Here is a 26125-nt window from a genome sequence, read left to right on the forward strand (position 1 = left end):
AGGACTTTTATTTTGTGTGTCAGTGTGAAATTAGCAGCTCTGACACAAAGCTTCATGGAGTCACTTGTTAAATCCCGTGGGTTTAATTGATCCAAAGCAACTGATTCCTTTTCTACTTCATTCAGCACAGAGCTATCATCAGGGCCTGTGTTTCTATAATCACTGTCATTACAATATAATTAAAAAACACAAAACGGAGAGGGGCTTTCGTAAAATCACAGAAATAATAAACTGTAACAACAGACTCTCACACTCACCCTGTCACTCTCAGCACTGGATCATTCTCTGCAGTGCTGCAGTGACACTGACGTGGTGGTGGTGTTAGTGTGTGTTGTGCTGGTGTAGAGTGGATCAGACACAGCAGTGCTGCTGGAGTTTTTAAACCCCTCAGTGTCACTGCTGCACTGAGAACATGAGGGGGTTCTGTGGTGGTTCAGTGGTGGTTCTATGGGGGTTCTGTAGAGATTCTGTGGAGGTTCTGTGTGGGTTCTGTGGGGATTTTATGGGGGTTCTCTGGGGGTCCTGTGGAGGTTCTGTCAGGGGCTAATAAAGTATGCAGAGGAACAGTTGGACTGCAGTGGACCTCTGTGGTGGTGAGTGGCGCTGTAGTAAGAGGTGGTTGTAATGTTGTGGCTGGTCTGAGTGTGGGGTGGTCTTCTCTGAGGGGAGGGTCCGAGAGTGTTTCAGAAGGTCATTTACACACACCGTCCCCCTGCAGCGAGGACAAGGACCTGAGTGAGAACAGGCCTGATTTATTAATAATAATTACACAGAGTGCAGAGAGAACAGTGGAGAAATCACTCACTGACACACTGACCTCCCCCTCACACACACACACACACACACTGGCTGTCTCCCTCTCGCTCGCCTTTCCTCCTACCACACTTTATCTATCTATCTATCACTCTATTGTTCTATCTGCTCCTGTCTTTCACATATTTTCTCTCAGTCTTCATCCAGTCTCTCCCTCTCTCTCCCTCTGTATCCATTTTCTCCCTCGATTTCTCTCCTTCACTTTTTTCTCTCTCCTCACAGCTTCTTCACCCTCTTTTTATCCTTCCTCCCTTCTTCTCTCTCTCTCTCTCCCTCTCTCCACTCTTCAGTGGGGGGTGGGGGGTGGTTATTGCATGTTGTGAGCGAGCTCTCTGACTGTGAGATGAATATAGATTATTAATCCATTCTGCTTCAGGAGCAGGAGTGAGGGGGTGGGGTAGAGAGAGAGAGAGAAGAAGGGAGAGGAAGAGAGAGAGAGAGAGAGAGAGAGAGAGAGAGAGAGAGAGAGAGGGAGAAGGGAGAGGAAGGGAGAGAGAGAAAGAGACTAAAGAAAGAATAGAGTGGGAGTATGAAAGAGAAAGAAAGAGGTACAGAAAGAATGAAGAACTTAGACACTGAACTGTGTTCTCTGGAGCGATGGGGTTCCTCTGGTGTGTGGAACAGTGGAACTGTGTTCTCTGGAGAGATGGGGTTCCTCTGGTGTGTGGAACAGTGGAACTGTGTTCTCTGGAGCGATGGGGTTCCTCTGGTGTGTGGAACAGTGGAACTGTGTTCTCTGGAGAGATGGGGTTCCTCTGGTGTGTGGAACAGTGGAACTGTGTTCTCTGGAGCGATGGGGTTCCTCTGGTGTGTGGAACAGTGGAACTGTGTTCTCTGGAGTGATGGGGTTCCTCTGGTGTGTGGAACAGTGGAACTGTGTTCTCTGGAGTGATGGGGTTCCTCTGGTGTGTGGAACAGTGGAACTGTGTTCTCTGGAGTGATGGGGTTTCTCTGGGGTGAGTTGGAGTGGTGAGTTTGATCCAGAACTAATCCCCAACACCTGCCCCTGACTCTCACCCTCTGATGATGAGGGTGAACTCCATCAGATCCTCACAGCTATGTTCAGAAATCTAGAGTAGAGCCTCCCAGAGGAACACACTCCTGATTAATGTCCTTCATTTCAGAAGAAACATTAGAAGAGCAAGTGACCACAAACATCGGCCGTACAGTTTATCTTTTGGAGTTACAGCTTGACACACACACACACACACACACACACACACACACATCTAAACGCTGGTACAAGGATGGAAATGAAATCCATCCGTCAGGCGCTGAATCAGACTGAAACCCTGAGGATGAAAAGTGTCAGGAACACTCTCCCCTTCGATTGTCAGCCACAGATCTCCTGCATGCCCTGGGGGTCCGGAGCCCAAACACATTAAAGGTGCAGTCCATCATTTTTACATCCAGGAAGTAGCAGATCATGTTTGTGAAAGTGATTATTTATTCTTTATCATTTAGAAAGTGCACCTGACACGTGAAGAAGAATCTTACAGCTCTGCTGACCCTGAACCAACCAGTTTATTCTCCATATGTTCATACACCACACACACACACACACACACGCACACACACACGTGCACACACACACACACACACACACACACACACACGCACACATTACATTATTTAATGTCTAAATATGTATGTAGAAATGTCTATATGTAAGTGTATAAATATGAGTGTGTGTTATACTGTGTGTGTATTTGTGTGTGTCTGTGTCTATGGTGTGTGTGTATATGAATGTAAACATGTTTTGTTTGTGTGTATGTGTGTGTGTGTGTGAGTGAGAAAGAAAATTAGAATATTTTTATGTATGAATATCTGTGTAAACATGTTTTCGTGTGTGTGTGTGTGTGTGTGTGCGTGCGTGTGTGTGTGTGTGTGCGTGCGTGTGTGTGTGTGTTGTGTTTAAATCCTGTGTGGTGCTGTAGATTCTCCTCTAGCTCCACAGAGCTAAAAATAGAAACATGCCCCTCACCGTAAAATAGAGAGAGAAAGAGAGAGAGAGAGACCCCTCTTCCCTCCGAAAGCGGAGGCAGAGCAGAGAAAGGGAAGAGAACACTTCCTCTCCTCCTTCATCCTTCTCTCTCTTCGTCTCTGGAATGAAGATGATGTTTGCCTCAGCCCTGAGCACCGGGATCATCCGTCCACACAACACTCACCCCCCCCCCACTGAAATGAGAGAGATGTAAAGACTGAGAGTGGATTAAGGTGAAAGGGCGGATGGCAGAAAAACATAGAAATCAATTAGTGTTTTAACTTTGGGGTCATAACCCCCTCGAGGTTCTTAAAGTGGTCCCAGGGGGTTGTGAGAGTGGTTCTTCAATAAGTACATCATTGTAAACTGATTCACAGTCCTCCCAGAGCGGTGGAGGATGGAGCTGTTGTTTAATGCCCCCCCCCACACACACACAATTAGCTCAAACCCCAGACCAATCATCATCCCTCACTAAACCCACCGACCAATCATCATCCCTCACTAAACCCCTGATCAATCATCATCCTCACTAAACCCACCGACCAATCATCATCCCTCACTAAACCCCCGATCAATCATCATCCCTCACTAAACCCCTCCGACCAATCATCATCCCTCACTAAACCCCTGATCAATCATCATCCCTCACTAAACCCCCGATCAATCATCATCCCTCACTAAACCCCACTGACCAATCATCATCCCTCACTAAACCCCTGATCAATCATCATCCCTCACTAAACCCCTCCGACCAATCATCATCCCTCACTAAACCCACCGACCAATCATCATCCCTCACTAAACCCCCGATCAATCATCATCCCTCACTAAACCCCTCCGACCAATCATCATCCCTCACTAAACCCACCGACCAATCATCATCCCTCACTAAACCCCTGATCAATCATCATCCCTCACTAAACCCACCGACCAATCATCATCCCTCACTAAACCCCAGACCAATCATCATCCCTCACTAAACCCACCGACCAATCATCATCCCTCACTAAACCCCCTGATCAATCATCATCCCTCACTAAACCCACCGACCAATCATCATCCCTCACTAAACCCCTCCGACCAATCATCATCCCTCACTAAACCCACTGACCAATCATCATCCCTTACTAAACCCACCGACCAATCATCATCCCTCACTAAACCCACCAACCAATCATCAACCCTCACTAAATCCACCGACCAATCATCATCCCTCACTAAACCCCCCCAACCAACCATCATCCCTCAATAAACGCCCTCCGACCAATCATCATCCCTCACTAACCACTCCGACCAATCATCATCCCTCAATAAACCCCCTCCGACCAATCATCAACCCTCATTAAACTCACCGACCAATCATCATCCCTCACTAAACCCCCGACCAATCATCATCCCTCACTAAACCCACTGACCAAACATCATCCCTCACTAACCCCCTCAAATCAATCATCATCCCTCAATAAACCCCTCCGACCAATCATCATCCCTCACTAACCCCCTCCGACCAATCATCATCCCTCACTAACCCCCTCCGACCAATCATCATCCCTCACTAAACCCACCTACCAATCATCATCCCTCACTAAACCCCGACCAATCATCATCCCTCACTCAACCCCCCGACCAAACCTCATCCCTCACTAACCCCCTCAGATCAATCATCATCCCTCACTAAACCCACTGACCAAACATCATCTCTCACTAACCCCCTCAGATCAATCATCATCCCTCAATAAACCCCTCCGACCAATCATCATCCCTTACTAACCCCCTCCGACCAATCATCATCCCTCACTAACCCCCTCAGATCAATCATCATCCCTCACTAAACCCCTCCGACCAAACATCATCCCTCACTAACCCCCTCAGATCAATCATCATCCCTCACTAAACCCACTGACCAAACATCATCTCTCATTAACCCCCTCAGATCAATCATCATCCCTCAATAAACCCCTCCGACCAATCATCATCCCTCACAAACTCACCTACCAATCATCATCCCTCACTAAACCCCCGACCAATCATCATCCCTCACTCAACCCCCCGACCAAACATCATCCCTCACTAACCCCCTCAGATCAATCATCATCCCTCACTAAACCCCTCTGACCAAACATCATCCCTCACTAACCCCCTCAGATCAATCATCATCCCTCACTAACCCCTCCGACCAAACATCATCCCTCACTAACCCCCTCAGATCAATCATCATCCCTCACTAAACTCCTCCGACCAATCATCATCCCTCACTCATCCCCCTGACCAATCATCATCCCTCACTAAACCCCTCCGACCAATCATCATCCCTCACTCAACCCCCAATCAATCATCATCCCTCACTAAACCCCTCCGACCAATCATCATCCCTCACTCAACCCCCAATCAATCATCATCCCTCACTAAACCCCCTGATGAATCATCACACCTTGGGATGTTATGGGGGAGTCATTGGTGGGCGGTTCCTAAATTGAGAGCCCGTGTCTCATTGGCTCCACTGGACGTTACGGGAGGAGTCATTGGGCAGTTCATGTCACACACTGATAAATGTGGGTTTAACAGAGTTCAGTGTGTGATCCAGGATTACTTAATCCGGCTAACTCTATAATCCACTTAAATTCAGACTGACAAGATGCTCATACAGAGATTATTCAGCTCTATTGGTCTGAGAGAGAGAGAGAGAGAGAGAGAGAGAGAGAGAGAGAGAGAGTCAGAGAGAGAAAGAGAATGAGAGAGAGAGTGTCAGAGAGAGAGAGAGAGAAAGTCAGAGAGGTGGGGGGATGGGAGGGAGGGAATGAGAGAGATGAAGAATAAAGTGGATAAACTGCTATGAATGATACAGTATCCATCATAAGTGATTCAGTATATATGATTCAGTATTTGCTAGAAATTATTCAGCATCTACTCTAAATGATTCAGCATTTACTATCAATAATTCAGCATGTTTTACAAATGATTCTATATGTAATATGAATGATTCAGCATCCACTATGATTTATTCAGTGTCTACAATGAATGACACCGCACATGTGATGAAGGAATCCGAACCAGTTCTGAGTGATTCAGTGTCTACTACAAGTGATTCAGATCCGTCTATAAAGTATATAATACTGTGACGAGCACCAGAAGAAGAAAGAGACTTCTTTAGCTTTTCTGCTGGTTTCCTGTGCCCACCTGGTGGTGTACCACAGAAACTGCACCTTTATTGACACAACCCAAAGCTTAACAACACAGGAAAATAGCCCAAGGTCATTAATTGCCATACTCATCTCGGTCATGGTGGCCACCCAAATTAACAATGCATAACTGACACCACAACCCATAAACAACAGTAAGAGCAGCACAACATCACTGATTAACTGAAACCATTAATAACTAGAACATCTAAGAATAAACAAAAACAGTCCCATGAGTCTCTGCACCAGTGGCACCTCCCATTGGCTGCCACATAGCCCCCACCAGAAGGGGTTAGTCGCCCCCGACAACCCCATCGCCCAACACAAAGTCTCTCAAGTGTCCCGGAACCCGTCTTAGACGAGTAGGCTGCCTGATACCAGCAGAGGGGGCATCGTCCCTGTTTGTACATGTGGTACCTCCAGTACCCCCATCTCCAACGGTCGGCGAGGCAAGTGGCCGATATAGTGAGAGTCTGTCCTGGTGCAATACCACCATGCGCCCCCGGCCGGGCATGCGCACCCGATACACCACATCTGACAGCCGTGTCACAATGTCAGCAGGCCCTTGCCAGTGACAACAAAGCTTGGGGGACACACCCTTCTTGCGGACCGGGCAATACACCCAGACCTTGTCCCCTGGCACAAAAGCCCTCCCCCTGCACCTGGAGTCATAGGCCCTCTTCTGCCGCACTCCAGCTTCTTCCTGGGCTTGGCGAGTATAGTCATGGACCACCTGTAGACGTTCCCTCAGCCTCCTAAGGTAGTCCATTTCAGTCCCTCCAACAATCTCCGGCTCAGGTGGGGCCCCAAACACCAAGTCCACTGGTGTGCGGAGCTCCCGCCCGAACATGAGGGCAGCAGGTGTGCACTGGCTGGACTCTTGGACCGCAGTTCGATAAGACCAAAGGACCAGGGGCAGATGTTGGTCCCAGTCGCGTTGGTGTTGACTGGTGAGGATGGCGAGTTGAGTAGCTAGTGTGCGGTTGAATCGTTCAACCAGACCATCACTTTGGGGGTGTAGTGGTGTTGTCCTAGTCTTGTCCACCCCAAGCAGCCTGCAGACCTCCTTAAACACCTGTGACTCAAAGTTCCTCCCTTGGTCACTGTGGAGTTCGGCGGGGACCCCAAAGCGAGTGAACATCTCCTCCACCAGCTTTCCCGCAGTCGTAGTTGCACTCTGGTCCGGTACCACATATGCCTCAGGCCACTTTGTGAAATAGTCCATGGCCACAAGTATGTACCGATTGCCTGACTCAGTGATGGGGAAGGGCCCCAGAACATCCACTCCTACCCGCTCCATTGGGGCCCCCACCATGTACCGTTGCAGTGGGGCACGGGACCGCTGAGTTGGTCCCTTCTGGGCTGCACAAGTGTCGCAGCAGTGCACATGTAACTCTACATCTTGTCTGCAACTAGGCCAATAGAACCTTCCCCTCAGGCGGTGAAGGGTCTTAGCATTCCCATAGTGTCCCATCCCCACTGAACCATGGCCAGCTCGAGTACCTGAGGTCGTAGCGATTGGGGCATTAGCAGCTGTAGTATGTCTTTACCCCGCCCTGGGGCATGCCATCTCCGGTACAGGAGGCCATCATGGATCTCCAGGTTGCCCCACTGGGAGTAATAGGCTTTCACCTCGGGTCCTTGTGCTGACACGCCCTTCCACTCGGGGCGCTGTGCACTCTCCAGCCAGCCCCTCACCTGAGCCAATACTGTGTCTGCCTCCTGGTGCTCTCCCAGTTGTTGCGGAGTCAGAGGGAGCCACCCTTCCCCACTGGGGGTAACCTGAGCAGCTGCTACCATCATTGCTAATTGGCCCCGCTCTTCTTGCCGTTGGCAGTGACGACACTTTTCCGCTATGCAGGGACGTCTGGAGAGGGCATCAGCATTGCCATGCTGACGACCTGCTCGATGCTGGATCTCAAAATCATATGCCTGGAGTACTTCTAACCAGCGAGCCACTTGGCCCTCTGGATGCTTGAAGTTTAAGAGCCAAGTCAGAGAGGCATGATCGGTGCGAAGGAGGAAATGGCTACCCAGCAAGTAGGGACGGAAGTGCCGTACAGCCAATACTACCGCCAACAGCTCACGTCGAGTGACACAGTAGTTTCTCTCAGCTCTGTCCAAGGTGCGACTGAAATAGGCCACAGCACGTTCCCTACCAGCAGGTCATCCAGGTACACAACACAGCAGGTTCGGGGAATGTGTGCCAGTACTCTTTCCATCAGTCTTTCAAATGTTGCCGGAGCATTGCAGAGTCCAAATGGCATCACATTGAACTGCCACAGCCCTTGTCCCAGGGTGAAGGCAGTTTTTGGTCTAGCTTCAGGGGCAAGCTCTACCTGCCAGTAGCCACTGCGCAGGTCAAGGGAGCTAAACCAGCTGGAACCTGCAATGTGGTCAAGCGCATCATCTATCCGTGGAAGTGGATAGGAGTCCTTCCTGGTGACAGCGTTGAGAGGGCGGTAGTCTACACAGAAACGCCAGCGGCCATCCTTCCTCCTCACCAAGACAACTGGGAATGCCCACGGACTGTCAGAAGGTTTGATCACACCAGCAGCCGCCATCTCGCGGATCATATCCTTTGCCACCTGTCGTTTTGCAAGGGGTAGCCGGTGTGGGCGAAGGCGAATAGGCAGAGCAGAACCAGTGTCAATGGTGTGTTGGACTAGCCCAGTCCGCCTGCAGTCTCTGTCGCTGGCAGCAAAGATGTCTATGTTGTCATCCAGGAGGCACTTTAACTTGTGGAGCTGGTCATGGGTCAGGCCGGCCCCACTGCGTTGCCATAAGTCATGGACAGCCATGATTGTCTCAGCAGATGGGAGGATAGCAGACCCAGTTTTTGGGGCTTGGACGAGAGGCGGCGATGCTGGGTCACAGGCAGTAGTCGATGTAGCACCAGGATCCGGAACTAGCTGGGGCGTGGCTGCATGACAACTTGCTTGCCGGCTTTTGATCTTCTTTTTACTTATTTGGCCACGCTGGAGGGCAAAAGTCTTTGTGCCAAGGGTGATGGCCGGCCTCGACACATCAACACAGGCCTCCCAGCGGCTCAGCAGGTCCAAACCGATGATGCACTGGTCCTGGATGTTGGCGAGCCAGAACTCGTGTGCCAGCTCCATGCCCCCTGCCAGGATTTGCAGTAATTTCCTCCCCTTCATGCCAGTCCTCTCTCCAGTCACTGTCAACTGTCAACAACTGAAACCATTAATAACTAGAACATCTAAGAATAAACAAAAACAGTCCCATGAGTCTCTGCACCAGTGGCACCTCGCATTGGCTGCCACAATACATACACAGTAAGAGCAGTGGGTGAAGATCATAGCGAACAACAATGACCGGTGTTAACCTCAGAATAAAACTGAAAAGATGAGAAACAGAGAGATTAGAGGGAGAGGAAGAGGAGAAAGAAACAGAGAGAGAGTGTGAGCGAGCAAGCGACTGTAGCACTGCGGTGTTTCTGAAATGTCTTCATTAAGCTCCATTAGGCTCAGCTGGGCCCCGGGTGAATTCATACTGGTTAGAGATGGCTGCTTTCCGCTGATCTCAGGTCCTTTCCTTTCTTCCTTCACTGTCCCCGTTAAACTCAGCCCTGCACATGACCGACCGGAGGGGAGCAGTCCACAGAAACATTTACCAAATACATGCAATTCATTCCATTTTAAATGTATTTGTACTTTTCTAAATCATGCCTTTAATTCTGCTCAAGTAAACGCCTTCATCCTGAGTCTCTCCTGCAGTGAGGGGCATTAACCAGGAGTGTGTTCCCCTTCACTGCTCTAACAGCCCCTGCACTCTCCTGGGAAGGTGTTGGAACATTGCTGTGAGGAGAAAAGTATCCAATGCGCCTGTTGCTCTTAACGCAGCCCCAGAAATCTCACAAACAGAGCACCTCCTTTCACTTCCTTTCCCAGAGAAAAGAAAACCCAAAAACGAGATCTCCTTAATTTCTCTGTAGTTTCCCTGAGACAACAATGAGATCAGATGGAAAAATATAGAAGACTTTAGCATGTCTCCTGCTGCTCATATGTGTCACCTGAGATAAAGACCTCAGTGTCTCACATGTATCTCCTCTGGAGATTTAGTGGATATCTCAATAAAGTCTCAAACAGTGCTCAAATTGGCCAGATCAACTAAACTCTACTCTTTCCTTTATCTCTCACTTATGTCTCATGTCTTCCCCTTGTCTCATTCTATTTCTCCTAAGGAGCTTTAGGAGAATCACCATTAGTCTCCTGAGCCATTACAGAAAAACCTATGAGCGATAAAACTTTATTTATTTCTATAACACTCTGTAAAAGACCCGTCCAGCTCCACTGCACCATGATGCTTTATTTGAGGCTCTGAGATTTTTCTGGAGCTTCTTTATCTCGCCAAGCCCCTGTTCTTTGGTTCCAGCTGGGAATTAATTTTCTGGCTCAGGAACCATTTAACGTTGGTGGAAGCACTAGAGATGTAGAGTCTTTAGTGAAGGTCTGTGCTGAATCAGTCCCATCACTGATCCAGGAGCTACTGCAGGGGGACCACGGGTGTGGAGTGAAGGTACGGAGTGTAGCAGATACAGGGAACGCACTGAAAACACACACAGTGATACAGGGCTCACCCTGGTCTTTCACAGACACAAACAGGGTCCACCGCTGAGGGCTAGGGCTCTGGGGAGGGGTTTCACGAGATATTGGGTACATGTTGTGACTGTTTGTGCAGTTATAGCCACTGAGGTTAAGAAATAACAGCATCTTGGAAGTAGGACCACGTCCGGACCCCTCCCCTCAGGTCTGTGTACGTCCTCCAAACTCACGTCAGTTCCGTGTCGGACACGTGTTCGTACAATCCTGAACTCCACTGCGCTGTTTGATTCAAAATAAAAGCTGGTGTCTGATGCCATAAGTGTTCTCGGGTCCTGAACAAAAATAGTGTGAGGAAAGGAAAGGTCAGGGGTGTGTGTGTGTGTGTGTGTGTGTGTGTGTGTGTGTGGTGGGGGGGTAGTGTAAACAGGCAAAGTGTGGCACATTCAGTGTCTGAGAATTTCTACTGACAACAACTCAGGATTCAGGAGATTAAAGAGCTGAAACTCAAGGTGCTTTTACTTTAGTATAAGATTTAGGATCCTGTGCTGCTCCCAGAATAGTGTGTGTGTGTGTGTTTTCAGTTGAGTTTCTGCTTCATCTCTCAGCTGTGATTAAATTAAATCAGGATCACAGCACCGACCTGTGGGTAATCATCACTCCATTACAGCGTTAGCTCCATCTCAGCTCCTCTGTGTAAAGTTTGAGACCCAGGGAATCATGGGAGAGGTGTTGATCGTAACTCGGCTGAGACACGGGGCTGTGCTCTGAGGGAGAGGTCATGTCTACATCAGTTGTTTGTGTAAAACGATGTGCTTCATCCATTTGGAAGAAGGCAGTATAGATGTATCCTTCGCTGCTTTACCCTTCCCATAATCCTGTGTTTCAGCAGCATTCAACTCCACTCAACTGTTCTAGAACCGGGTTCTTGTTGAGTAGGGACTAAACCGTGGCGTGTAAACCTTGCAGAGCGCTGATTGTCCAGTGTTGTCACTCTACGCCACGCAACGCAGACGACCAGCACCAACTCTCCATCTGTAAAATCTCCAGCTGCAGCAGAGATCACGTTTGTTTTTATCCGACTCACGACGGCAGCTCGTAAAATGACGCTGTGGTCTTTTGAAGAGGTTCAAACGCTCCTTGGATCGGTGGCCGACGAAAGAATCCAGCGAGAGCTGGACGCTGCAACAAGGAAGGAACAAACTCTACTGATCTGTGACTGTGAGCAGTGAGGAAAGCTGTAGCGCTGAGGGAGGGGAGTGAATTTACTGCCACTCCACTGCGCTGTGGTTGTAACGGACTGCACCCCACTGCACCGCTGACTTAGTGGGGTCTATGCCCTGGGCCAATCAGCTTTATGCAAATGTAATAGTTTCACCCAGTGGCAGCCAATCAGCTCCAAGCAGGAGTTTTTCCACATCACACACTTAAAATGACAGTTCTAAAAGGGTTCTTTATTAACGTGAAGAACCTTTTGCATGATTAAAGGGTTCTTTGCCCCATGTGGATGGTTCTATACAGAACCTTTAAAAAAATACAATGTCAAGCTTGTTACAGCAGAGGAACCTCTTTTGGTGCCGTACATAACCCTTCTCTAAAAGGTGCTAGAGCCATAGAACCATCTACAGCACATTCTAAGTCTGAGGAACCCCTTCATGAGGCAAACACAGCAAGTATTGCAGAGTAATTATTGTCTTGCTTTGTCCACCATGTAACTCCATGTGTCAGCTTCACACACACACACACACACACACACACACACACACACACACACACACACCCTACATGCTTGCTCTGCGATTTTCTACAATGGGCTGCAAAGTGGTTTAATAATTGATGCCAAACTCGAGAAATGATTAAATCCAAGTTAAACCTGAGAAAGTGGAGGGCTGAGTGTATCCTCTGCTTTCTGTTCTGTCAGTGAATTACTTCTATGTACAGCAGAGCTCAGCTTCTCTCTCTCTCTCTCTCTCTCTTTCTCTCTCCCTCTCTCTGTCTCTCTCCGTCTCTCTCCCTCTCCCTCTCTGTCTCTCTCCCTCTCTCTCTCTGTCTCTCTCCCTCTCTCTCTCTGTCTCTCTCCCTCTCTCTGTTTCCCTCTCTCTCTCTACATCTCTCTCTCTCCCTCACACACACACACACAGCTCTAATAGAGGTTAAACAGAGTTTAAATGGCACCGTTCCTCTTCCCTTACACTGAAGGCTCTGAGTGTCTCCTGAGGCCCATTTCCATCCTGATCTTCTACATTTACATCTGCTCACATCTGATGGGTGGGTTACACAGGTCCACAACTTTGTAGGTGCCTCTTGTGACGTGTCGTCTCTGGTTCTTTGTGCCTTGTTCACACGTGAAGCCTGGAGAATCTCGAGAGAAACTCCGGAGTGTCTGGTCTGGAGACGACTTGGAGCGGTCATTCACACACGCAGCGCACAGTGGGAGATTTTCTGCGTGAGACGTGCTCTCACAGCAGGAGGTGAAACACGTGCTTTAGCCGTGGGGGCGGAGCCTGTGCAGTGCGTGCAGGAGAAACTCCGGAACATTCACCCAGAGGTTTTGGCAGCGCACAATGAGGATAAAGTCTGGGTAATGTTCGGGACAAATGTTGTAGGTGTTGCATTCACACTCACAGCTCCTCCAGGTAAACTCTGGAACATTCCTGGATTTAACCCCTCAGTGTCACTGCTGCACTGAGCCAACAGCGTCCTGTGTCACTGATGAAGGACTAGAGAACGAGCGACACACACTGTGCAGTGACAGATGAGCTACTGTCTCTGACTCTACATCTACAAGGTGGACCAACGAGGGAGGAGTGTCTCACAGAGTGGACAGAGAGTGGACACAGGGTTTAAAAACTCCAGCAGCACTGCTGTGTCTGATCCTCTCTACACCAGCACAACACACACTAACACACCACCACCACGTCAGTGTCACTGCAGCGCTGAGAATGATCCACCACCACATCACACCTGCTCTGTGGGGGTCCAGAGCGCTGAGGAACAGGGGGAAAGAGAGGATTTGTCTTTCCCTCTGTTCCCCTCTTCCACTTTTGTACTTAAGTTTTTCCCCCTGAGCTCCTAAAGGGCCCTTCTCCTCCACAACCCATAACACTGAATAAACCCACCAGTCCCCTTCAGAAGACCTGGTTGCCATAGAGACCTCAGAGGGCCCTTTGGACAGGGTCTTCAGATGTGAGCGGTGGGCTTTGATTTCATTTATTTGTAGACACCAACAGGATGAGACAAAGAGACAGAGACAGACCCTTCAACCTCAGGACATTGTTACCACATTCAACCAGTCATTCCTATGACTTCACAAGGTTTATAGAGGACACAACACTGGATATCAGAACATAGCCTGAACCAGAGTAACTCCATCGCTCCAGAGAGCACAGTTCCACTGTTCCACACACCAGAGGAACTCCATCGCTCCAGAGAGCACAGTTCCACTGTTCCACACACCAGAGGAACTCCATCGCTCCAGAGAACACAGTTCCACTGTTCCACACACCAGAGGAACCCCATCACTCCAGAGAACCCAGTTCCACTGTTCCACACACCAGAGGAACTCCATCACTCCAGAGAACACAGTTCCACTGTTCCACACACCAGAGGAACTCCATCACTCCAGAGAACACAGTTCCACTGTTCCACACACCAGAGGAACCCCATCACTCCAGAGAACCCAGTTCCACTGTTCCACACACCAGAGGAACTCCATCACTCCAGAGAACACAGTTCCACTGTTCCACACACCAGAGGAACCCCATCACTCCAGAGAACACAGTTCCACTGTTCCACACACCAGAGGAACCCCATCACTCCAGAGAACACAGTTCCACTGTTCCACACACCAGAGGAACCCCAAAACTCCAGAGAACACAGTTCCACTGTTCCACACACCAGAGGTACCCCATCACTCCAGAGAACACAGTTCCACTGTTCCACACACCAGAGGAACTCCATCACTCCAGAGAACACAGTTCCACTGTTCCACACACCAGAGGAACTCCATCACTCCAGAGAACACAGTTCCACTGTTTCACACACCAGAAGAACCCCATCACTCCAGAGAACACAGTTCCACTGTTCCACACACCAGAGGAACCCCAAAACTCCAGAGAACACAGTTCCACTGTTCCACACACCAGAGGAACCCCATCACTCCAGAGAACACAGTTCCACTGTTCCACACACCAGAGGAACTCCATCGCTCCAGAGAACACAGTTCCACTGTTCCACACACCAGAGGAACTCCATCACTCCAGAGAACACAGATCCACAGTTCCACACAGTAAAAACGGAGAAGAAAGAAAAAGTGAAAACAGCTAAAAACCAGAGCTTCTGCTCCTCGCTCCTCACTGCTGTGCGCTCGGGGTCGGGGTGAACAGCGAGCGGCTCATTATCATTTAAAGGAACAGGAGCTGAAAGCGGGCGTTCTGAACAGGGCTGTTTACACAGGGGGAGACTGTTACACAGGGCTGTTTACACACTGCTGTGGGGCTCGTGGGGTTTGGACCAAAGCAGGTCACAGACGTTTCACTCAGAAACAGAACTGTGTTCCACTGTGGAGATGAGGGGAGTCTAGCACTTTTAATAAGGCTATAGGTTGTGTGCAGGACTCTCTGAGCAGGAGACAGAGAGCGAGAGAGAGAGAGAGAGAGAGAGAGAGAGGGATAAGAGCGATCTTGTCCCGTCTTTCGCTGCCTGAGGCGGGGGGTTTAACATAAGGCACATTTATGGATGCTCAAGTCAAGCCTCGTCTCCATAGCAACTCGCTCCTCCAGAGAAATGAGTTTCTGGAGGAAAGCCCTTTCCACCAAACATACAAAAACATTCACTCACTCTCACACACACACACACACACACACCGGCAACTTCCTGCATCAGCATATTGTGCTTTCCAGTAGAGAAGCATTTAAACCCTGCAGACTTTCTCCCCAAGAAACCACAGAGTCCTCGGTGGTCTACAGGCATCTAGACACAGTTCGTTCTTTTCCAATGTGGAACAAGCTCGGTTCCATTCACAAACCTAATTTGGAAACTTTTTGCACGTTTCCACCAACATAAACTGGTTCCTGAGCCAAAAGAAAGTTAATTCCCAGATAGAACCTAAGAAGAGTGGATTTTTCAGCAGGAACCATAACGCTGTCCGTGGGCGAGTCCAGATAAAGAAGCTCCAGAAAGAGCTCAGGGCCTGAAATAAAATGTTATGACACAGTGGAGCTGGACGGGTCATTTACAGAGTGTTATAGAAATAATAAAAGTAAATACAAACAGGAAAATGCTCCATTTGTGTTGGGCTGTGGTTGGCACGACTCGAGGAGCACTGGCTACTTCTCTCCACCTTTCTGACTTCATCTGTTTATTTCTGGCTCTGGCACTGAATTCAGACTCAGTGACACTGGAACCCAGCCCCACAGCGCCCCCCAATGATGACCTTTCCTTAGATCCCAACACAACCAGTGTAAACCTGGAGGGCTGGTTCACTGGAGACCACCAAAGTTCTTCTGGTGGAAAAGAGCTTAGAGAGACCAGGGGAGAAACTGCCCACAGCTCCCACAGAAACACAGCAGACGCTTTACAATCAATTACACACTCCACAAGGACACGTCTCATCATTAATGAGACAAGACAGTTACTCTTCAATACGTCCAGGGAATACAACACTCATTACACACACACACACACACACACACACACACACACACACATAGCTTCAGGTTTACAGTGAAATATTCACATTCACAGAACAACTCTTTAAAATAAACACATTATACAATGCAGTGGTCATCAGCCTTCCTGCAGACTGTCTCCTTCACCAGTCTACATCCCTGTAGTATGTAATTCCAGTCCAGTCTACAACCCTGTATTGTGTAATTCAAATCCAGTCTACATTCCTGTAGTGTGTAATTCAAATCCAGTCTACATTCCTGCAGTGTGTACTTCCAATCCAGTCTACATCACTATAATGTGTGTACTTCCTATCCAATTTACATTCCTGTATTGTGTACTTCCAATCCCATCTACATTGCCGTAGTGTATACTTCCAATCCAGTCTATATTTCTGTCTTGTATACTTCCAATGTAGTCTATATTCCTGTAGTGTATACTTCCAATCCAATCTACAATCCTGTAGTGTGCACTTCCACTTCAGTCTACATTCTTGTAGTGTGCACTTCCACTTCAGTCTACATTCTACATTGCACTACAGGAATGTAGACTGGATATGAAGTACACACTACAGGAATGTAGACTGGATAGGAAGTAAACACTACAGGGATGTAGACTGGATATGAAGTACACACCACAGGAATGTAGACTGGATAGGAAGTAAACACTACAGGGATGTAGACTGGATAGGAAGTACACACTACAGGGATGTAGACTGGATAGGAAGTACACACTACAGGAATGTAGTATGGTATATGATATAGGAATGTAGACTGGATAGATTCACACTACATATCCAGTCTACATTCTTGTAGTGTCTACTTCATATCCAGTCTACAGTCCTGTAGTGTGTACTTCAAATCCAGTCTACAATCCTGTAGAGTGCACTTCCAGTTCAGTCTACATTCTTGTAGTGTGTACTTCATATCCAGTCTACATTCCTGTGTGTACTTCAAATCCAGTCTACATTCCTGTAGTGTGTACTTCAAATCCAGTCTACATTCATGTAGTGTGTACTTCAAATGCAGTCTACATTCCTGTAGTGTGTACCTCCTATCCAGTCTACATTCCCGTAGTGTGTACTTCCTAACCAGTCTACATCCCTGTAGTGTTTACTTCCTATCCAGTCTACATTCCTGTAGTGTGTACTTCCTATCCAGTCTACATTCCTGTAGTGTGTACTTCCTATCCAGTCTACATCCCTGTAGTGTGTACTTCCTATCCAATCTACATCCCTGTAGTGTTTACTTCCTATCCAGTCTACATTCATGTAGTGTGTACTTCATATCCAGTCTACATTCAGTCCTCAGACACCGACCCAAGGAGCGTCTGCCCCTCTTCAGAAACCCCTCGGGGGAATGTTACGAGCTGCTGCTGAGAGTCGGATAAAAACTAATGTGAACGCTGCTGTAACTTCAGAGATTTTACGAGTGGTGAGTTTGTGCTGGGGCTCTATATTTCCTGGTGATTGACAGGTCTCTGGCCAATCAGAGCTCTGCAGGGTTAACACCTCACATTTAGTACCTACTCAGCTCGATTCAAACTGTAAGCGAGCAGGGACCAGGACCAGGACCAGGACCAGGACCAGATTTGGGCGGTGGAAAAGCTAGTCGAGTCGAGTAGGTTCCATGCAGCGGAAAAGCACCAATGGTGAAACTTAGGACAAAGAAGCAGTGAGTGGAGTCCTTTAAGACAGTGTCATAACTCAGAGACCGTACCTGAGTGGGGCTGGAAGGGAAGGAGGTGATCGGCGGGACATCGAGTATCTTGAGGTCGTACATGACGCCGTTGAGGATCACCGAGGGTCTGTAGACATATCTCTCCTGTGTGGGGCTGTAGCTCTCAGAGAAGTCGTCGTAAACAAAGCGGCGGATGATGGAGGATTTGCCGACTCCCGGCGCTCCGATAACGGCAATGCTCAGCGTCTCCACCATCCCGCAGTGGAGCGCTCAACCCATACGCTTCACCCAGGCTGTTACTCCACGGCTTCAGAGGTAGACAGCTGTGTGAACCTGCGGTGAACTACTGCTACACTGGCTTTGTCAAGGCGACAGAGGGATGATTAACTTGAGTCTGACAAAATGAAACCAAGCAAAGTCTTTGGATGTGTGTCTAACTGTGGTTTAAGAACGGGTAAATTCTGTGTAATAAAACAATTAAAGAAATATTTAAACACAAGAGCTGGAAGATGATGGATTTTATAGATGCGTCGGCATTGAAAATATTTTATGAACTGCAAGGTGTTGTTTACAGTCTTCTTCAAGTTAGAGCTGTAATGTGAGCTCTGTTACTCCTCAACCACTGTCTGGAGAGGAATCGGACCAGTCAGCGTCAGCCTAATCCTCATGAGCTGTGACAGAACAACCACGAATGACTGATCATCTGTTGGCAATAAGCCTTAAGCTGTAAATTCACAGCCACAAAAACAGATCCAGATTATCGTCTATTTAAAAAAATCAAAATTACACAAACATCACGATTCGATATTGAGCCTAGAATCGTTCAGCCCTTAATCACAATTGCCGTCGTCACCAAAGAGTCCAACTATAAAAGCTAAAGGCTAGAGGAGTGGGGACTGGAAGGTCGCAGGTTTGTTTTGAAGGAACAGCACTGTCTCCTCCCTCAACATCCACAGTTGGGTTGATCTTGAGGGAGACACCTAACCCCCAGCTGACCTCCACTACAAGTGTGTGTGTGTGTGTGCTCCCTGCCCCTAGTGCACTAGTGTGTTTGTGTGTGTGTGTATATGTGCGTGTGCAGAGTCAAATTATACTGCACTATAGTGTTTGTTCACGTCTGGAAGCTGTGAATGATAGGGTTATTGTCCCAGAGAATTCATAACAAAACAAACCATGGATGACGCCAAAAAGCTACTTCAGGAACGCTTCAGAAGAAGGACCTTCTCAATCTGTAACGAACAATCACAGAGCAGAGAAACCGGGTTCGATGTTTTACGGCGAATTGTTCAGCCCTTAGAGATGTCCTCAGTCAGGGAGCTGTGGATAGAGGAGCTACACAAACGAGGACCACAAGGGTCTCACTCAGAGTCTGTGAAAGAAGCAGGTTCCAGGTTGGAATGATGTTCTCCTGGGTTCCTGAAGACTCCTGGTTCTGTGTTGTCCTGCTGCTATCTTTCCATAAAGAAAACCACGTGACACCGGTCCCGAGGAGCTGAGGACGCTCCAGCGCTGATTTCCATTGGGCTCTCGCTCAAGCCTCGCGCTTCACCTCCTGCTTCTCCATCGCAAACTGAAATGATCTCTGTGAAGATATCCTTTCATCACCTAGTCCCTCTCTTTCTCTCTCTCTCGCCTTCCTTCTCCCTCTCTCTCTGAGCAGCTGTTGTTCTTTTTTCTCTCTCAGTCTTTGCGCTCCTCTCGCTCCTCGTGCTTGTGCTCTTCTCTTCTCTCCTCCCACAACACAGAGCTTTTTACGCCACGGTTTCTCACACACACACACACACACACAGAGTTACTGCAATGGCACGCGCTTGCTCTCTCTCTCTCTCCCCTCCTCCTCTTACTACACACATTCTTGGCTCTTGTCTGTCATCTCTCTCTCTCTCTCCTCCTCCTCTCGCATGCCCTGCTTTTCTCCTGTTTCCACTTTGTTCTTCACAGATTCTCTCTCCTGCTTCTTCTTCGTTTCCTCACTTTTTTTTATTTTCACAGATTCTCACTCAGTCACTCACTGCATGTTTATATCTTTTAAAGTCATTCACTGATCAATCACCTCCTCGTTTCTTCACTCACTGTCCACACTGTCGTCCGTCTGTTACCCCCCTCTCCCCGTTCCTCAGCGCTCAGGACCCCCACAGAGCAGGTGTGATGTGGTGGTGGATCATTCTCAGCGCTGCAGTGACACTGACGTGGTGGTGGTGTGTTAGTGTGTGTTGTGCTGGTGTAGAGTGGATCAGACACAGCAGTGCTGCTGGAGTTTTTAAACCCTGTGTCCACTCTCTGTCCACTCTGTGAGACACTCCTCCCTCGGTGGTCCACCTTGTAGATGTAAAGACAGAGACACAGCCCTCAGCTGCTGCGGGTTGTTAATGAAGAGGTATTTGCTGGGGCTAAAGCTTCCAGTTGTTTTTACTGCGTGTGTGTGTCATGTGTTCATCCCATGTGTCCAGACACTTCCTGGAACTGTGCTCCTGCTGGGGGCGCTGACTTCATTGGTAAAGGAACATAACACTGTTGGGTTTTTACTGTTTTTTTAAATCAGCCACAAACTGGAGCAGTTTGACTACTCTCCAGCGGCGGAGGAGGGAACAGATTGAATCATGGCACGGATCCACAGACCACTGTTAAAGAAAATAGATCCTTGTTTTTACGGTGAGTTTCAAAATTGAACTGAAACTTTGACCAAAAGAGAACTGTGTTCCCTTTCCATGGAAAGAAAAGAATATTGACTTTAATGCTTTTCTTCACAAGTCTTTCTCAAATTCTCACTCTTCTTCTGTCTTTTCTCTCTCTTTATCTGGCCTCTGAACTCGTCCTCAGTTGAGAGTTGAGTGGATGCTGTGTCTGACTCCCACTGAGAATTAAGGAGTTTCAGCTCGGATTCTGTGTAGATGATGGCCCCAGCTCTCAGACACTGTTTCCACGGTGTTAAAGTGACCCCCTGCAGTGCTGCAGTGCCTCTGGGTCTTTAATAACATCTCTACCTCCTTCAGCATCTCACACTCACTCCAACCGTGACGTGTAAACCTTGCAGAGCGCTGATTGTCCAGAGGGAGTCGTCACTCTACGCCACGCAACGCAGACGACCAGCACTAACTCCCCATCTGTAAAATCTCCAGCTGCAGCAGAGATCACGTTTGTTTTTATCCGACTCACGACGGCAGCTCGTAAAATGACGCCGTGGTCTTTTGAAGAGGTTCAAACGCTCCTTGGATCGGTGGCCGACGAAAGAATCCAGCGAGAGCTGGACGCTGCAACAAGGAAGGAACAAACTCTACTGATCTGTCTGAACTGATGACGGAGCTGTGTTCAGTCCCAAACAACAACAACACGCCGATACACCATGAGTAAACACCGCTTAACGTTACCGCCGCCGTTGTTGTGGTTTCCAAAGACCACTGTTCCTGTTAGAGATGGGGGTTAGAGACGACACCGGGTACATTTCTGGAGGGAGCTGTGGGAGTGGGAAACCAACCAGGAACCAATCAGAGAGTAGAGTGCAGTTGAGTCGGGACCATGCAGCGGAAAAACACCATTGTGTTGTGTTTCAGTTCCGTGCTGTGCTTCACTCCAGAGACAGAGCAGTCGATATAAACCTGGTTGTGGGCTGTAATTAGTGCTCTGAACCTGATCAATGTGTATCCCCCCCCCCACACACACACCTCCTCTTTGTTTATTAATTATCATTAGGGCCCTTTTTCCCCTTCTTTCTTCTTTTCTACATTAGTTCCTTCTTTTATCTCCCTTTCTTTTCACATCCAACATTTTGTTCTTCATTTCAAGATTTTTCTCACTCTTTCTTTCCTTTTTCTTTCTTCCTACAATTTTCCCACCTTCCTTCATCTTTTTCGTGTTTGACTTTTTCTTCCTTTCTTTTTTTGTGTTGTTTGTTGTTTTAAGCTCCTGAATGAACCTGTCACCTACTGACGGAGTGTGTCTCTGAGACTGAACACTGTGGTCACTGCTGAAAGAACTTGTTTCGCCTGAAAACAAACAAAAATGAAAGAGGAGGATGGTCTTTGACATTTGCTTTGAACAGCATTGAATACACACACACACACTCTTCCCTGTTCTGCCCTCCCAAACCCAGTGAGAACGAAACACTTCAGGGATAACATTATTTACGCTGAACCTTTCTTTGTTTGGCTTCAAAGGACAAAAATGCAATTAAAAATCAAGGAAAACCAGAAGAGATTACATCTCTCTCTCTCGCTCTCTCCCCTCGTGGTGCTGGCTGCACTGCTCAACATTTCTCTCTCCCCCTGGAGCTGAGTTACAGGGCGTAAGGGTTAAAATCTCCCCCTACGACACGGGACGACCTTCAACACCCTGATACTTCATCAAAACCCAAATAAAACAGAGCAGTGCTTCATTCCCAGGCGACTAGCGCCGCTCTGTAGCAGCTCTGCACCAGTCTGCAGTGATATCAGAGGAGCTGCTGGACTTTAGTTACATTTAGAGCCTCATTCTCCTTCAGAAGAGTTCCACAATCAGAGATTACCCCCCTCTCCTCACTCTTCTGTGACATGGAGCTCAGCTCAGATTCCCATTCTGCAGAGTTCTGTTTAAACCTTCACTTCCACCTTAAATGTAGCTGTAGACTCAGAACTAGAACGTAATTCCATTTTAAGGTGGAAGTGTAAATTTACAGTTAACTCCAGAGACCTCAGCTGCTCCTCGTGCTGTTTTCTGCTCATTCTGAAGTAAAGGCCATAATCCACTGAATCTACATTAAACTCAGAGAACACACTGGGGCTCATAGAGTTTAAAGGAGGAAACACTGGGCAAAGACTCGTGGTCTTGGACGGCTGCGTTTAACACTGGGTGTGGGACTGAAGAGCCTGTGTCGACTGGTTCCTCTCTCTCGTCAGTCTCACTGTTTATGTCTCAGAACAGTGGGCTGTCCGCCCCAGAGCTCTCTGAACGTCTGGGACGTCGTGGCCCAGACTCCTCTGAGAAAGCGTAAGGAAAGATGTGTAAAGTTTGTTGACGTCGTGGGCTGCAGATTTCTACAGAAACACACACTGTACGATGTAGAGCTTTAAAAACAAAACAGAAAAGCTGCCTTTGTCTGTAATTAACCCCCAGCAGCTGTGAGTGTGAAGCACCAGGAGAAAGCTTTAAATCCTGCTGCAAACTCGGCTTCCTCTGGATCACAGAAAAGTAAAGGAGAGGGTGGGGAGCGGGAGACTTCCTGGATATTTACCTCCTCTGAAGCCCCCATGCCCCTCAGAATTGTCATCGAGACACAACCTCGGGGTGTCTGTATGAGTGTGTGTGTGTGTGTGGAGACTGAGCTCAGAAGCAGCGCAGAGAGAACGACTACAGCATCTTTTCTTTTGAGAGATTTTTATCTTAATTTTCTTCTGTTGGAAGTTTAGTGGGCGGAGTTAAACCTGGATCATGTGACATCAGGTGTGTCACAGAACCTACCAGAGTTAGCGATACATTTATGTTTAGGCCCCTGCCTTCAGCACAATCAGCCTCTAACGCCCCCTGGGAGCGGAGGAGTGTCTCGAGGGGACGGCTGGAACGAAGCACCGTCCACATCTTCTCAGCGAGGGACGTCCTGCATCTGATCGGGTTAATGATGTCACTGCAGGACCCTCACACCTCCAGCACAGGGGCCGTCTGTCCGTTTCTCTGAGTTCCGACCAGTGTGGGGCGCACTGGGGCAGCGTAGAGCTTGGGTCCTCAGTGCACTGTTAGTGGTGCAGTGTGTGTTACACAGACCATGGCGTCATTTTACGAGCTGCCGTCGTGAGTCGGATAAAAACAAACGTGATCTCTGCTGCAGCTGGAGATTTTACAGATGGAGAGTTGGTGCTGGTCGTCTGCGTTGCGTGGCGTAGAGCGACGACTCTCTCTGGACAATCAGCGCTCTGCAAGGTTTACACGCCACGGTTTAGTCCCTACTCGACTCGCTCTGGGAACAGGGAGCAGGAGTGGAAAAACACAAATAGAGAAGTTTGTAATCCTCCAGAGACCTGTGAAATTATACAGCGCTGAGTGTGAACCTGTAGTGAGTCTCCGGCGCACGTGGGTTCTGCTCACGACTGTCTGATTATTTCACATGAACTCAAACACATTGTGTCTTTCCTCGCATTTTTGGGGTCCACACCATTCACTCATTCATTTATTCACTGTTTACTCCCTCTTTTCTCAGAACTAAGGCCTGTGATGCGTTCTTCTCTAACGCTGCTCTAAAGATTACAACTGCAATTTTTCACAAATGTTATGTTATTAACTCTGAATATTAAAGTTATTTAAAAAAAAATTAGTATCAGACATTTCTCTTTGTTTTTATCGCTGTTATATTCTTCTGCTCGTGTGCGGATCATCGTCCACATCCTCATCATCACGGAGAACTGTGTACATACTGCTTTCACACCACTTTACTCTTCTGTAGTGAGAGGAATCAAACTGAATCTCTTTACTCCAGTGAGTAGCTGAATTTACCCCCAATTATTAATCGCCGTCAGTGAGACCCCAGCTCTCGATGTGTTGTTGCTTTGGAGAACACACACTGCTTAGATCTGTCATATCAGGCCACCATGAGCAGAGAGAGGGGGAGAGGTAGGGACAGCCTACCCCCCCCCCACACACAGACTCACATGCAATAACACACACACACACACACACACACAAACACACACACAGAGATTGAGGCTGAGGCAGCCCCAGGGACAGACCCATGACCCCTTTCTTGATGATGAAGTGATCAACACTGAGGCCGAGGTTAAGGAACTGCTCCAGAGTGACGCACAGGAACCAAGCAGGACTTTTTATTTAATCACATTTTCAACCAAAACATTGTATTCCAGCGCATTTTCGGATCGTTTCCATTGGTCCGTTTATCGTGAAACGTTCCCACAACGTAAAGAACAGCTGGTGTCTTCAGATGTAAAACAAACAGACAAAAGAAACCCAGGGCATTGATCGGATCTGACAATCTACTGAGGAGAAACCATCGGCGCAAGAGGAGAGAGAGAGAGAGAGAGACAGACAGAGAAAGAGAGAGAGAGACAGACAGAGGGTGCGATCTCACCGTTTATAAACCAGACTCTTCATGTTCTTCTAAAAACAAACAGGAACAGAGTAAAAGAAGCAGGGAGGGCTTTAAAGAAGAAGAAAAACACAGAGGGTCCCGCTGATCCTCTTCAAACTGAAACATCAACACAACTGAGTAATAACAGAAAACTGATGCAAGTAAAACACACACAGCTACGTCTAAGTAAGTAGTACACACACATCATCAAACTCCCCGCCACCAGGAAGTGTCTATGTGGCTCCGCCCAGGAGGAGGAGCCTCTCGCCAGCAGCACTCAGGACCAAACTAAACCCCAGATATGATTTCATACGTAAAGAGAAAGATGAAGATAAAAGGGTGTCTGATGACAAACATTCTTGTCCAAGCTCCACCCACAAACTCGTATTTTCATAGCCACTGTCGCTACGGCGCTAACAATCCCATTCAAACCAATGAGAAACTGCTCCACAGCCTCGTGGGTCCACCTCGCAGACGTGAAGTCAGAGGCAGTGGGGTCCGTGTACGTTTCATTAGTGTGATTCTGAGACCGAGAGAAAAGATAAAACGGCTCCTTTATTCGTTTCCTCTTTGATCAAACGCTGACAGAAACGAGACTTCAGTCCGTGGTTTTCTTTCTCGTTTCCGTCTCCAACACTAACATACGGTTCGTTATTCTGATTGGGAAGTGTGGGCGGGCCTAAAGCACTGCTCTCGCCTCATTGGTCCGTCTGAGCGATGACATGTTCTTTAGAGGCCCCCCCCCATTAAAATATGAGTCTCTGTGTTGTTTGTAAACACACGCGCCTTCATAAAACACTACTGTAGATTTCTTATTGACTTTTGTCTTAACGTTTATTCTTATGTTTTTATTGAAATTGGAGGGTTTTTCTTCCTTGGTTTTGTATATTTTATCTTTGTGCAGCAAACAATTTATATTTAAAAATGTATTATCAATTTGTGTGAAATTAAATTATATATTTGTTTCAGAATTTTAATAATAATGTGTTGAACAATTTCAATAAAAACATAAGAATAAACGTTAAGACAAAAGTCAATAAGAAATCTACAGTAGTGTTTTATGAATGCGCGTGTTTACAAACAACAAAAAGACTCATATTTTAATGGGGGGGGGGCCTCTAAAGAACATGTCATCGCTCAGACGGACCAATGAGGTGAGAGCAGTGCTTTAGGCCCGCCCACACTTCCCAATC

At 47.9% G+C, this 26125-nt stretch overlaps 1 pseudogene; it reads right to left on the bottom strand.

Annotated features, from left to right (window-relative positions):
• Nucleotides 1–18163, bottom strand: part of LOC136677672 (ras-like protein family member 10B) — a 21464-nt pseudogene extending 3301 nt beyond the window's left edge.
• Between the last annotated feature and the right edge of the window lie 7962 nt (nt 18164–26125).

Source organism: Hoplias malabaricus, chromosome Y, assembly GCF_029633855.1.
Source record: "Hoplias malabaricus isolate fHopMal1 chromosome Y, fHopMal1.hap1, whole genome shotgun sequence".
NCBI lineage: Eukaryota > Metazoa > Chordata > Actinopteri > Characiformes > Erythrinidae > Hoplias > Hoplias malabaricus.